Here is a 15632-nt window from a genome sequence, read left to right as displayed (position 1 = left end):
GAAGAGGGAAAAGAACAGCGGGAAGCAGCAGGGATGGAGCCACAACTTCTGGACAGCACCGGTACACTCCCAGCTGGACTCAGGCAAGCATTCCCTTTAAACCTGGCTCTCCTTTCAAGAAATCTGTGAGTGAAATGTAGAAGCAGCTTTTGCCCAAGTCATTAGCCTTTGTAACTTCCCCAAGCCCTTTCAGCTCAGACACTCAGCAGCTGCCAGAATAAGCAGCAACCTTATTTCACCTCTGGATGGTAGAAAAAGAAGTCACATACACAAAAGACCTAAACCCAACAAGCTGGAGAGTCCTTTTTGAGGACAGCAGGGGTTACTAACCCTGTGCTCCAGCACCGGCAGATGGATGGGGTGAGGATGTTGCTGTGCTGTGGCCCATGGGGGCAGCTCATACCAGGGAAGGCTCAAGATGCAGCACACAGCAAAAAAGAACAGCAAGGAATACTTGGGTGGAACCTGCCCACCATGACTTAGATGATGAGATGCCCAGGCTCTCCTTCTGAGAAGCACAGAAGGATGATTCACCCACCCTCCCTCAGGGCTTGCTGGGGCAGGATGCCACAGGTGCCAGCAGTACGATCCTTCCTCGGGACAAGCTTGCAGGCTAGTGTCCCACTTCCAGCATGCCAGGCAGGCCTGACATCTCTGGATGTGATCTCACAAATACTCCACCACAGCAAGTCCCTGTCCCCTCCATCCCCCAGCCCTGGCCAGTGTCCCACAGCCCCACCAAAATGTTCAGGAAGGGCTGCCAGCTGGCAGGACCCCCCACCGCCCTGACTGAGAACATGTGGCATGGTAATGTGGGAACTATGGCAACAGAATCCCCATAGAACCCCACGAGAACCCCAATGGATCCCCAACAGATCACCAACAGAACGTGGGGGGGACAAACAGCCCAGCAGAACAGTGAGAAGAAGAGTCCCAACAACACCCAGGGATACTGAGGACATCGAGGGTGTGCCAGGCACCTCCCAGCCAGCAGATCTCTGCCTGCTCCTTGTGGCGGGGAATCTCCTGGATATTCCTGCCCAAAGACGTAAGGCTGTTCTGGGACACCTGTGCAGAGCTTGATGCGGACAAAGGGGTTTTTGTGGTTATTGGATGCTGCTGTACAATTTATCCCCATGTATCCTCGTTGAACTCAATTTTGCTGTTCTCCTTCCGTTTTACTTTTCACATGGGAGATGAAAACCAAACCCCTGACGGAAAAAACCTACCCTGTATAGGAGTTAGGAAGGAAGGAGGAGGAGGAAGCTGCAGCATGCCCCAAGGGCCATTGCTTTCCCTGCAGCAGGCAGGAGTAGAGACAAAAGAGTGGGGGATAGAAAGTGAAGAGATACAGAGTCAACCTCCTCCCTTAGCCCCCCAGCCATCCCTGAGATCAGAATTTCCTGAGATGTAGGAGCACCAGTTGACCAGACCATACTATAACATACCTTAATAAAAATTAAAAATGGAAAGGGGAAATTAAGAAAAACATTCTCAAATATATGTTGAGCAAATCCTTGGGAGAGCTGGAGTTAGTGCACCCTCTGCCCCCTCCTCTCTGACAGCAGATACTGCTGCAGACCCTCAGGTTGGCAGACCCTAGAAATGGCACATGGGGACAACACATCCTGGCAGGTAGCTTCTTGCCAAGGTGCCTACGGACAGGGCACAGGCAAGAGGTTTTTAAGGCATCCGGTAGGACTGTGCCTCAGCAGGGTCAGTGCTGACAGCATTGCCCCTTGGCTTCTTTCTCATTTTCCATGTTCTCTTCGTAAAAAATATTCACATTCCTTTATCTCTTTATTTTCTTCATCATAAATTTCTACTTCTTGTAGAAGTATTTTAAAACTTGTAGTTTTAACAGACGGTTCTGTGAGTATATGTATTTCTCCCTTTGACTTACCATAACATTTATATTTCTAGAGGTGCAGCATAAATAAGAGGCTCAGTTGAATAGCCTAAGGATAGTTTATTCCATCAGGGTAAGGAAGAGACACCAGAGAGCTCCTCAGCTCTCTCTCAGTACAACTGGCTCAGTATAACTGTGATTTATTCTGCTCTAAGCCTGCAGCAGTTGTAGTCACTTGGTATCACTGCAAATTTACACCGCTGGTGTTTGGGTGCATTGTGACTATGACCTTTAGCTCTATGTGTAGGGGCCAATGGATTAGTTATGCATTATTCGCCACCTCTAAGAAGGGCTGTTCTCATCTCTACTAAAATATTTGGCTGCTGCAGAGGGCAGGACAAAACACAACAGAGCCTGGGCTCCTTTTTGCACTGCAGGACATGAAGCAGGAGAGACTGTCCTGCCAAAAGGCCTTTGTGTGCATGAGAGCATCAGGTCCTGCAGGCCAAAATGAAGAAAAATGTTTCTACCTACAGTTTGCTGCAGTGTTAGAAATCAAAACCGCAGCCAGCAGTAACTTCAGCTCTGTATTACCCAGAGCCAAACTCAATAAATCCCTGGTGTTGCTGTCAGGTGAGTCCTTTACTCTTCCAAAGCAGGAAAAAGATGGAACCACTGGCAGTTAATTGGGGATTTCTGTGCTGTCAGACAGTCTAACTTCAGACCACTTCTTGTGTCTCATGCCACAAGTCCCAGCATACACACTAAGAACCATGATTTATGGCTGGAGCTGCCTTGCTTTACTGTGTGGTGTAATTGCTATGCTCTTGAAGTGCCAGGCTTTCTGAAGAGCATTCATGGACTGTAGCTCCTCAGCTGTGTGTCCTGTCTGCTCCGTGGCCCAGGCAATGGCATCTGCCAAAGTCAGGTTTTAAATCCCAGCAGTAGAAGCTGGTAGTCTGATTCTGCATACCCCTTTTAATCTGCTTATGCTTACATATTACAAATGCAATTTTTTCTGTCTTACCAGAATAAATGGGTTCCATTCTTAATTGCGGGTATTACTGGTTGCAAGCAGAGGCAGCTGGTTCTCATCCCTGCACCTGCAGAACTAGCAGGATCTTTATAACCTCGAGGCTGAGTGAATTCTCTAGGGCTTGGAACATCACATATTTGCCATATATTTCTGTATTTCTGTAAGCCTACTAATGGCCACTGCGTGTTACGGAGAAGTAATCAGCCACTCAGCTGGAGCCAATGTCAGTTCTGTGGTGAGATCCAGGCTTTTGGATGCAGCCCTTTGAATGGAAAGACACTGCTGAGATGAGTATTCCTGGATCTGCTGGTGCTTGCAGGACTGGTAGGACGCAACAGGCACAAGAACTGCACAACAGGAGACCACTCAAGAGTCTTCTGTGTGATTTACAGTGACCAATTGCTTTCCAAACATCTTTCAAAGTGCAAAGTACAGAAACAGAGTTATTTTAGGAGATTGTTTTCTCCACAAGAGTAGTGGTTGTAACTCAGAATTTGGAGACCTACTCTGGACACAGCTTCATTGGCAGAAATAGATGAAACAACCTGCTTGCTTTTAATAGGCTTGTTTGGAAATTAAAGTCCATAACCGTGTTGGGCTTTTTTTAGAGAGATAGCTATTCTATTGCATTATGTTATATATATGAATGTGTATAGTGTGTATAACAGTACTGTGTGCGTAATGGGCACACGACTCTCCTTGAGTCTGAAAATATATGCATACCTATATGTATGTATACACAAACATATCTGCCTCTTTAACATTTAAGGAAGTGTGGAGCCCACCACCCCCACCTGCCCTTGGTGGGTGGTGTTAGGCTGTAGCTCTGAGCATCACAGCACCTGTGGTGCCAGCCAGTCCCTCTGCCCCAAAAACATGGGGAGACTGCAGTGACGCTTTTCTGGAGGCCCCAGTCCCTGTTGGGCTGTGGGTGTGACAGTTCCTGACATTGCATTGCAAAGTCCTGCCAGAAAGTCACATACAAACAAAGCCGAGGCATCATCAGATGCCTTTCATTGCAGTGGACTATAAACTAGATTATAAATCCCATAGGATCAACCAGGCATAGCTTAGAGGGAAAGGTTCCCTCTACAAGCACAAATATCTTGAAGATAGCAATGGAAAGCAGAGCCTGACTAAACTCCTATTTACATAGTATTCTCTCCAGACCTGCTTTGGTGCAGAAATTCCACTGCAATCTCTGCATGTGGAAGTCTCTCTAGTCCTGTGTACATAGCACTACTCTACCTTTTGGGATATGTGCAGGGATCTTACAGCCGGAATTAACTTAGTTGACATTTTGCAGTATGACACAGAGTTTAATTCTCATTTGATGGCATTGCACTCTCTGTCTTCTGCCTCTGCCTGGGGAGTTACAGATGTACAAATAAAACCATTTCCCCTGAGATGATACTACAGGGAAGGTGTTGTCTCTTTTGCACCCAGCAGAGCTGTCTGAGATACTGGGTCCCACCAGCTAATATCAGTGAAAGAGCTTGACAATATCTTCCTGGCCATCCTTCCCCCCAGTGGGGCACCCCAACCCAGGGGATGTGGTCATAGAGAGGGTGAAGTCAGCTTCATTCTTAATGGGGGATGATGGGAGAGCTCAGAGTAAGGAAAACAAAGCTTTGATGGGGAGGCTGGCAGTTGTGATGGGAACACCCATGTGGGGCTGGGCAGTTTGGTTTGGCAGCCTCACTTTGCTCAGGGAAGTGCCACAGGATGGGGATGGCAGGAGGTGCTGCTGCGGCCTTTCCTGGGCATATCCAGCCTGGCTGTGTCTGAGAGTACAGGACTGGGGGGGTTGCGAGATGAGGCATGACAGCAAGAGCTAAAGAAATATCAGGGTAATGGTGCCAGGGAGGCAATTCCACTGTTATTAACATAAGCACAGCCATCGCTCTGCCTTTGTCTCCTGATGAATCAGAGGAAATTGCCTCCCAAGCCCTTCGCCTTCCAGCTACTTCAGCTGTGTTTTGTTTCTCTAAGATTCAAATATTCTGACTAGATTTCAGCATATTATTATGAGAACAGAAGAGCTATAGAGAAAGTGATGCTTCACAGAGGAAATAGCCAGTAAATGTTGCTTTGAATTCTCTTGCTTTTTATGGCAAACTCTGATGTCAGGGACAGATATGGTTTTGGAGAAGAAGTGTTGCAGTGCTGCAGATGTGTTTATGAATACTTAGTGACAATCTCCTGTGACATTGCAATGGGCAGCTTACCATCATCTATGAGATTTTTAAGCCTGCTATTTTGATGTAGCTGATTCTTCTATTTAATACCAGTCCCCATGAACTATGATTTTACAAAAGCAAGAGCACTCTTTTTTGTGTGGCGATCCTATCTGGCCAGATTAGCAAAATGTTCTATTCGCATTTTGCAAAAATATTGGAATTTGTAATGAAAATATGCCTCAGGTCAAGTGAAAAATGTAATGGTTTGATGTCAAAATCCCAGAATGGCTCATGATGGAGAGGGTGAGGCAAACTTCCAAAGCAGGAATATTTAATTTTGGCACTTTCAAAATGTGGCATTCCATCCCTCTAATTTGCCATGGGCTTTTTGTTTCAAATATTTCTTCTGATGAAAAAAAGCATGCAAACAAAAAACAAAAAAACAAACCCACTCCATATTTAGAATTCAATAAAATAATTCATTTGATCCTCTTCAGTTTCTTTGAAAAGTTCAACATGAACACTCAAGTGCTGCGTTCCTTCAAACTGTGCAGAAACTGCTGATCCGGGAGTTGTGCAGCTTTGATGTGCCAAGTGCCAAGAAAAGGTACTCTAAAAGCTGCTGTAATTCAGATTATTCTGTGGGACCATCCTGATGGGTGTGAAACCTCAGTCTGGCAGGTACAGTACAAGCACAGAGACAGAAACTGTTTGTCCTGAAGGCTTTACCCTCCTGATCTATGATTCCCATAGGGTCAGATACATGTTTTTGTGTGGAGTGACACAGACAGAATTGGATAATCCATTCAAAACATTTTTTCACCACTGGAAGAGTAGTTCTCCACACTTCTTGTATGAGGTGATTTTTTTTCTTTTGTTTTGGAGAAAGTCAGGATAGGAAGGGTGGCAAGGCAACACAGACAATCTGTATATGAAGGGTGAGATCCTGCCCTTGGGCATTGCTGCTGCATGGGACCAGGCAGGGAGCTAAGCCCACAGGTTCACGGCTTGTGCTCTTCCACTGGGTTTGAGAAATGCTCAGCTCAGTTGTGCTTTTATTCATTCCAATTCCCCTTTTTCAAGGTTGCAAGAGAAAATATTTTAAAAGCCTCACTAATAATACATTACAAAACATCCTCTAAAACATTCATGAAAGAGAAAGAGTTCAAGGAGAGCAGTCAGTGTTAAGCGATGGTGGTGGGCAGGGACACACGTGGGTGAAGCACCGTGCACAGACACAAGGCCAGCACAGCCCTTGCCATGCAGACATTGTGAAAGTGGCACCAGCTTGTCCCAGAGCAGTGTCTGAGCTTGCTGAGATCTATGCACTGCAGTCCCAGGCAAATGGCAATTACAGGGCATTCCAGAAGGACGCGGGTGGTCCTGAGTTGGAGGAAGATGCAGCCAAAACAGCCGGGTTAGATTTGACTTCCAAACACAAGGTGGAGAAACATGATTATTACCCTGTGCTTGGCACTAGTGAGGCACACCTGGAATGCCATATCCTGTCTGGGCCTCCCCAGTATGAGAGACAACGTACTGGAGAAAAAGGTTACCAAGACATGTAAAGGCTGGAGCTTATGTGCACTAGAGGAGGTTGAGAGAAATGGGTCTGTTTGTCTTGGAGGAGAAAATACTCAAGTACCTCTCATTGCTGCCTGAAGCTGCCAAATGAGAGGGTAAGGACGAGACAGACTTCTCAGAGCTGCCCTGTGGTGGGATAAGGGGCAACAGACATGCACTGGAGTATGGGAAATTCCAATTAAATATTAGCAAAAATATTTTCAGCACAAGGGGGGTTAAATATGGAAGGCAGAAATGTTGTAGAATCTTAGCTTTTGGAAATACTTAAAATTTGCCTAGGCAAAAAACCAAGGACCCTGATCTAGTTGACTTGTTTTGAGGAGAGTCCTGAGACCCTGGTGACCTCCAGAGGCACCTTCCAGCCCTGCCTGTTCTAAAGGTCTGTGACCACAAAAACTTGACAGAGAAAGCAGAATGACAGCAGTACGAAGATTAGCAGAGCTAATTACATAGAGATGTCTTAAAGTCTGATTAAGAAGCAAAGGAATCTTAAAAATCTGTTACAAGAAAAATGGCAGAACAGTTCATGAAAGGCAGAAATGACAGACTTTTCCAAAACTAGCCCCCTAAAGAGATTAAAATTAAACAACACAATTAGATCACATGATAAGAAGATGCTTTGCATCCCAGTAATGAAGGACGCAGTGTAACACTAGGTTCTCTACAGTCAGGTGTTGACAGCTAATCTAGACCAAACTGTAGTAAGAAACCTTTGAAGGTCTTTCTGGGTCATTTGCATCAGTTTTCACAAGTACCTGGACCAGAAGGAAAGCTCCAGAAAACTGAAAAAAAAATTATCCCAAGAGAAGGATAAGAGGAGGATCAAATGTCATCCTTAATGTGAATTCAACACAGAGTTAGGGAATATGGCTTTTGCCAGACCGACTCAGTGATTTCTTTTAGTGAGATGTATAAGTTTGATTGACAAAGGTGAAAATACTCATACACTATTCATGTGCTTCTCTGTAGCACTTGAGTTCATTGTCTCAGGCACCTGTATTACACAAGGAAACCGGTTCAGCCTTGTGGATTCAAACGTGCTAAACACCGTGTCTCAGACTTACAAGGTCTTCAGTACGCAAGAAATGGTAACAGAGGACCATTGCCAGAGCACCTCAGAAACAGCCCTGGCTGGGACCCTGCCTGGGCAGCGTCTTCACCTTGGACAGTGCTGTGCTGGTCCTGCTTGGCCTTTGCCTACTCCCTTCTCAGAAATTATTCCACTGGGGAAGCCCAGCTGAGGGGTGAGGAGCATGTCCCACTAAACCATCCCAAGTGCACCTGCGGTGCCTGGGTGCGAGCGTGTCTGTGGGCTCCCACAGTGCAGGCAGAGACCTGTCTGCCCAGAGCAATGGAAGGTTTTGGGTCTCCTGCATTGAGAAAACACCTGGAAACAGCCATCTCAGTTTGCAGTCAGACAGAGCAGAGGAGCATCATGCCCAATGGGAATTGACAGGGAGGGGCAGGCCAGGAAAGAGGAGGTTGCAAAGCACTAGTTCTGCCAAACTAACCTTATTATTTTTCCCTCCTTTATCTTTTGACATTAAACAGACTGAGTGGGTGAACGGAAGATGCAGACACAATTAAGCAGATATTGCAAACAGGAGGGTGAGTTGATTTTATGGCTAGTTTATGTTTCAGACACACAACTATACAGAATAATGCAATAAGAAAAACCATGCAGTATTTACCCTGGGTTTATTCACTGCAGGTCCTCTGAGAGCTGCTTCTGTTTGTCTTTATTTAATTGGCATGGTCGGATGGCCATCAGCAGGTCCAATTAAACAGATTCAATAGATTCCACTGTACATTTTTATTTTTTTCTCCATCAGCGTGTAGCAAAAACTGTCCAAAATAATTTGTCTGGGTACTAGTAATGAATATAAAGTGCAGCCTGCACACAGTAAGTTTCAGCTGTACAGCATTTTACAGCCAAAGCACACTGGGTTAATAACGGAATCACTGATGCAATCTTTAGTACAGCCTTAGTGGGGAAGAGGGTAACATAGTTTGTTATGATGTGAGATATTTGGTTGCTCAGCTTTGGGCAGATCTGAAACACAGATAGGCATTATGTCATCCTTTGTAGCTATCTTAAGCTTTGGCCTTAAGTGTTAGGTAGGAACTGTTTAAGAAAATCCCACCAATAGGACCCGAGCATGACCTTAATATCAGGTATTTGTTTAAGTGCTTTGTTGAATTGGAGCCTAGTAGATCCTCTTAAAAAGAAAGTGATTTTCAATCTAATAAGGTTATCTGAGTGTGAACATTTTAACTACATCAATCAATACGCCCATCAGGAGTAAGTGACTAATGGGATTTCTCTTTTCTTTCTTTCTTTGTTACAAGAATGATGAATTGACTTTGCCTGTTGCTAAAGATTCTCATCTCCTTAATGCATTGCAGATATGTTTAATGGACATAAGCTGTCAGGGTCTTGCAGTAACCAGTCCCGAGCAAAAATATTTCCCCTTTGGATTTGGTCATCATATTCCAGTTCTGCTCTCACAGTGGAAAATTTGAAAAGGCTGGAAGAGGAATATGCGGCTTCTAAAGAAGCCTTCAAAATGCAGAGATTGCAAGATTATATTGAGCAGACTAATCTTGCTCTCTTCAACGAAGAGACAACTAGGAGAACCAGCAGAGATTTTGTCTGTGATGCAGAGCCTGGAGGAACTTCCTCATCCCTTCCTGCAAAACAAGCAAAAATTGCAATTGAGTTTCCTGAAAGACCTCTGAAGAAAGAAGAGATATCGACAGGTATTTTTCAGCAATCTGTTACAAGGAAGGAGAGAGAATAACTCAGCGTTTCTGGAGCTTTCCTACATTTCTGTCTGCATATCATAGAATCATAGAATGAACCATCATAGAATGGTTTGGGTTGGAAAGGACCTTAAAGATCATCTATTTCCAACCCCCCTGCCATGGGCAGGGACACCTTCCACTAGACCAGGTTGCTCAGGGCCCCATCCAAGCCAGTCTTGAGCACTGCCAGGGATGGGGCATCAACAACTTCTCTGGACAACCTGTGCCAGTGTCTCACCACCCTTACAATAAAGAATTTCCTCCTAACACCTAATATAAATCTTCCCTCTTTCAATTTAAAACCATTCCCCCTTGTCCTGTCACTATCTGACCATGTAAAAAGTCAATCTCCCACATTTTTATAAGCCTCTTTTAAGTACTGAAAGGCCTCTAGTGAAGTCTCCCTGGATCCATCTCTTTCCCACACTGAACAACCCCAACTCTCCCAGCATGTCTTCATAGGAAAGGTGCTCCACCATTCTGATTGTCTTCATGGCCCTCCTCTGGCTTCATTCCAGCAAGTCCATGTCTTTCTTGTGTTAAGGTCTCCAGGGCAGGACACAGTACTCCAGGTGGGGTCTCACAAGGATAGAGAGTCAAAATCACCTCCCTCAACTTGCTGGTCCCAGGCCTTTTGGTGCAGCCCAGAATGTGGTTGACTTTCTGGGCAGAAGGAGTACATCACCAGGTCATGTCCAGCTTTGCATCCACCAGAACCTCCAAGTTCTCCTCCACATGGGCTGCTCTCAGTGAGTTCTTCCCTCAGTCTATACTCATAACTGGGCTTGCCCCAACCCAGTTGGATCACCTTGCGCTTGGACTTGAACTTCAGGAAGCTCTCATGGGCCCACTTCTCAAGCTTGTCTGGGTTCTTCTGGATGGTATCCCACCCTTCTGGTGCGTCAACTCCACTGCTCAGCTTTGTTTCCATCTGCAAACTGGGTGCACTTGATCTCACTGTCATTGAGACAGTGTCATTGATGAAGATATTAAAGGGCACCGGTCCTGAGACAGAGCCCCAAGGGACACCACTCATCATCAGCCTCCATCTGGACTTACAGCCATTTACCACGACTCTGGCTGCATCCATCCAGCCAATTCCTTATCCACGGAACTGTTCCCCCTTCAAATCCATGTTTCCCCAAATTGGAGAGACGAATGTTATCTGTGACCATGTTGAAGGCCTCAGTCACTCTTCCCTTGTTGAGTGTTGCAGTCATTCCATCATATGGTTAAATATGAGTGCCATGCATGGATAGCTAACATGGTGATGGATTGTGAGGAGCAACATATGCCTGCCCTTCCCTTCCTGGAAGTGAGGGCTGCATTTGTCTGGATTGCTGGGCTGGTATGTACCATGTTTTGGGCAAAAAACCATTGAGTTGTGAGCGCATGGTAAGGAGCACCAGCACCCAGACCTTAATCCCAGCCATGGAGAGAGCTCATCACAAATGCAAAGTACTCATCTGGAAAGAAAGGAAAATCAGAATTAAAACAAGAAAGAGTTTAAACACAAAACCCACCCATCCATTTTAGGAGCATCCATTTTCATTTTTGTCTATATCAGAGCTGCTCTGTTGCACGTAAATGCCAGCGAATTAATATTAGACAGATGTCTCTCTTATGAGACTCCTCAAGCTCTGTTTACTTCAGATAGATAGATAGATAGGTAGATAGATATAGAGAGATATCTACATCCTGGTTTTAGTAACATTTTACAGCTCATTGAGTAACCAGCCAGAATAGGGTCACAGCTGTCCCCTGCAAGGGGGTGAAGAAGGGACAAGTGGCTCCATCAAAATCCACTGGAAGGGAACAACACAGCAGCCCTGGGGAACAGCAGCTTGTTGCCTACACAGGGAGAGTCAGGCTTTCTGCAACACAGACTGGATCACAAACTGAGGTCCAAGTGGACCAACTTGGCCTTAACCTAAGTCTAAACCATTTTTTTTGAGGGAAGATTGGGCTTTTTCCATTAATTCTTCTTTGAACATGGTATGAACTGGGACTCCACTTGCTGTAGGAGAGCCCCTGGCACAGCCTGCTTTGGCACAGTCAGAAATGTACAGCCAGCATGAAAGAGCCAGGCTATTCCTTGAAGGGTTACCTATTTCCTAAGGAATTCATGCATTGGTCCTCCTTGGGGGTTATCAACAGAAGTGTTTTCTGCTCACTTTTGCATTTTTCTCCATAAAAATTTGCCAGCTCCTAAGAATGAGAAAATAAACTGTTTACACACATAAGGTTAATTTTTTAAAGAGCTTTCCAGGTGGAAACCAAGTATTCTTGTCAGGGATACATGTGAGCTGCATCTTTGAGGACAAATCTATCCTGGCAAGAGGCTGAGAAACCACCAAAAAAGACAGGAAGCAAATGCATGCAGAAACCTCTCTCAGGGCTATCCTAGGCAGTCTTTTCTTGGATTTGCACATCACAATTAAAATTCAGGTGATATATGAATTTTGTTTCAGCCTGTTTCAGTAGAGAGCTAGTATGTAGACCCAGGAAGATTTACCAAGGAAAGTCAAATATGGGAATGCCTCATTAGGGACCCAGTGTCAACATTTAACATGTCTTCAAGAATTTGTACACTACAGTGGTTCACAGGGCTTTTTTGGCTTCTTTTGATCTCTTTTCATTGTTTTTTGTCTTTCGTAAGAGTGGCTTATGTAATCTGAACAGTAACCTGCATTTCGATGCTTTTTCTTGCTCCTTGTCACAGCTATCTATACCTTTCTTTTTTACCACATCTTACTTTTCTGCATTTTCTTTCCTACCATCTCCTCTGCCATCCTACTGCCCTCCCCAAATGCCTCCTTGTAGCCCTCTTTCCCCAGATCTCTACATGTCCATAGGTGCTTCTCCTCTCTCCCACCTACTTCTGCATATGCCTGCCCTAAATCTCTTCCCTCCATCCTCTCTGATTTTTTGGAAACAAGGTCACCTGGTATGGAGACGCTGCATCAGAGCTGTATCACCTGCAAGAGCACGTGAGACAAGCCGAGATGTACAACTGACCCAGTAGATGTGGGTCATCATCACAGGTCTGCTGTGCTCAGCACGCAGAGGGAAATGTGCAGCCTGTGGCCGCTGAATGAAGGCAAACCTGGAGGAGAAAGGTGCTGTTCTGGCAGCTAGCCCCTCAGGGCACCGCATCTACCTGTATGATGTATTTGGGCCAAAATTACCATTTGGGGTTCACTCCCCATTCTTGTAGCACCATGACCTTCCCACAGAGGGGCACCGCCAGTCCTCTGCACCCCATTGCCCCTCTGCAGCCACATACACCCTTCCAAAGAGTCTCTAAAATAAGGAGACCCAAGCTGTTTACAGATGAAACCTGAACAGAAAGGCAAAGTAAATTAACTTGTAACTCTTGTCTCTCCCTCTGCAAAGCCTGCCCTTGGTCTCCAGCAACTTTTTTTACGGTTCATTTTCAGAAGCTTTTTCTTTGCTCTCCCTCAATTTATTATACCATTAAAACCGATGGGGAAAAATGTTCCTCGTTAAGGTGAGAAGGTTTTATCTGAAATACAAAATAATGAAATGGCAAGAAATCTCAAGGCAGGGAGAAAAACCAACCAACCTGCTGTTCTACACAAAAAGAGGATCTTTTTTTTTATTTATAAAGAAAGATTTTTCTCTCCCCTCCAGCACGAGCAACACATTCTCCATCAGCTCAGCCCACAGGATCTGTGCCAAAGGAATCCAGGTAAGCAGAGTAATTGGTAACATTTTTCGATATAGCTCAGTCACGTTAGGCTGTATTTATGCCATACACAGGCAAGCAACAGGAACACTGAACAACTGGAAACTTACAGTGTGCCTGAGACATTCACAGCCTGGCAGCCTCTGCTGTGCCCCTGCTATTAATAAACTGGAAGTTATGGCTGTCCAAGGGGTTGTCTTTGGGCCTTTCAACATCAGCTGTATTAAAAGGGATGTTGCCAGCCTCTGCAGAGGGGTTTTTTAATTTTCTTTTTTTATTTTGTTAGACAGATAAATCCTACACAGCATCTCTCAAATCAACTGAGATGTGTGATTTTTATTTTACAGGCTGCTCTTCCAGCTGGGGAAAAAAATAGGTCTGATTCCCCAGCCACAGTAAATCAGCATAATACCACCCTTCCCACCACCAATGCTGCTGCAGCAACACGGATTTACACCATCTGGAGATGCGGCTCTCTCCTCCCGTCTGCCCGATGTAAACATATAGACATGTCTAATCTTCCTGGCAGAGGGAAGGTAGAGAAAGGGAATTGAATAAACAATCTTGTTAAGAGGCAAAGACCAAATTCTTTTTCAGTGTACTTTAAACAGCCCTCAGTTCATTAAGAACAATCTTTATAGGAATATCCAAATTTTTTTTTTAACTTTTTTCTTAAAATATGTTACCACATGTGCTTGGCACCAAGGGAAATGGGTATAAGCACCTGTTTTAGGTAAAGCTGTTACACTGTTCCACGAACACGCTGCAAGGTAATTTTTTGGATTATATTTTATAAATTACATTCATATAAATTGTAAATATGTTATAAACATTTAACATGTAAATTTAATTATCCAACATTTATAAAAATAACTGTAATAAATTCATAACTTTCACCCTGAAAGAGTGCAGACTTTATTTCTTCCCCAAATTTTGAAAATGTTATGGACTGAAGTAAAACCTCTGATGACAAATCAAGGGAAATCAGTCTTAAAAGTTCCCTGGCTAAAGTCATTACATGAATGCAAACAAAAAGAGATTTCCCCCCATGTGAAGGTTTGTAAGAGGGCACCACACAGTTCCAGCTCCCCGCAGGGCTGGCCTGAGCTGTCCTTGAGGGCCTGGCCATGATTTGGGGTGCATGCAGCCAGCTGTCCATGCATTGCTGAGGCTGCACCCCGGCCCCTCATGGGCAGGCAGGTTGGTCGGTCTGAGCATGTCTCATCCTCAAGCAAACACCAGCCTGACCCATGGAGCATCCCAAGTCACCCACCTACCCCCTGGTCCCAGGAACAGGGGCTTCCATAAGATTTGGGCTTGATACTGATCCCAGTTAACCTGCACATAGCCCTTTACTGGGCTCTACTCCTCCTGTGCAAGGCAGGAATTATGGCATTTTACTGTCTCAGGAGAGCTGGTAGAGCAAATACACAATGGAGGCACCAGAGCACCACTACTCTCCCTATTCCTCATAAGTTTTCATCCACAGATGCAGTAATTTGTGTGTGCTGTCCCCAGAATCCTTTACAATTCATAGGTAACTAATAAGAAAGCAGTGATGTGTAAAGGCCTTGTTGAATTACTAATGGATATAAACAAATTTTTTAAAAATTTAAAAAACATCCTTCACTCCTTACCTGGAATCAGATCAAAGTCAAACCCCAAACACAGTTTGTTCAGTATCTTATTGTCATGATTTTGTAGTTTGTTTTTTTCATTTGCCAAGGCCACAGGTATCTTTAAACTAGTATGCCACAGGAGCTCTAAAAAAATTATCTCTACATTATACAGATAATAGTGGCTGGACACCTTGATAGGTCCGTGTTATAGGCTCAGAATGATCTTGTACCCTGACTGACAACTTCAGGTGAAGGCAGAGAGTGGAAGGGTGTATGGAAAGCCTCAGTTGCTGCTGGACATGCTGTGGTAAAAGAGGGGCATCCCAGCAGAGTGCCAGTCCATGTGAGTGCAGAGGGATACCGTATTGCCAGCTGAATGGGGGTCACCCAGTGCCATTTGCAGAACCGTGTAAGCTGAGGTCAGCAGGAGGGTGATTTTAGGACTGATACGATTTTGTTTTGTCCAGTGGCAAGGAAAGCAGTAAGACCATAGGAGACTCTGCACAGCTGCTGCCAATACTCCCTGTCCATTCTTATGTGATGGAAGTTACCCTTCTCCTCTGTGCTGTCCTCAGCTTTGTGAGGGCAATTCTCCCCTCTGCGTGCTGCAGAGCTAATTTCACAAGGATAAATGCGTTTCATGACCTGTCTCCTGAGTTCTGTTCCTCTCCTCTTAAGCAGGGTGCCCTCCTGGTAAGCCAGGGCAATGCTAAGCCCCTCACCTGATAGCCCAGCAGCTAAAGAACATCCCCAAGAGTGCTCTGAGGAAATGTGACCCCAGTCCACTCTCTCAAAGAGGAGGGATTAGCTGATTTTGCTGTGAGATGCACCTGGAAGGCTGCTCTCCATC

The 15632-nt window shown here is 45.0% G+C and overlaps 1 long non-coding RNA gene across 1 annotated transcript; it reads left to right on the top strand.

The window, feature by feature from the left end:
• The first annotated feature begins 867 nt into the window (after window positions 1-867).
• On the top strand, window positions 868-13946 carry LOC108446599. Its single transcript, XR_001861825.1, has 4 exons — window positions 868-1048; window positions 8201-8257; window positions 13109-13166; window positions 13511-13946. It is a non-coding gene; the product is annotated as an uncharacterized LOC108446599 (long non-coding RNA).
• Window positions 13947-15632: the final 1686 nt, after the last annotated feature.

The sequence above is a fragment of the Corvus brachyrhynchos genome, unplaced genomic scaffold (genome assembly GCF_000691975.1).
Source record: "Corvus brachyrhynchos isolate BGI_N302 unplaced genomic scaffold, ASM69197v1 scaffold202, whole genome shotgun sequence".
In the NCBI taxonomy this organism is placed as follows: Eukaryota; Metazoa; Chordata; class Aves; order Passeriformes; family Corvidae; genus Corvus; species Corvus brachyrhynchos.
The sequence above is the reverse complement of the archived record's forward strand: the minus strand, read 5'-3'. Positions and strand labels throughout refer to the sequence as shown.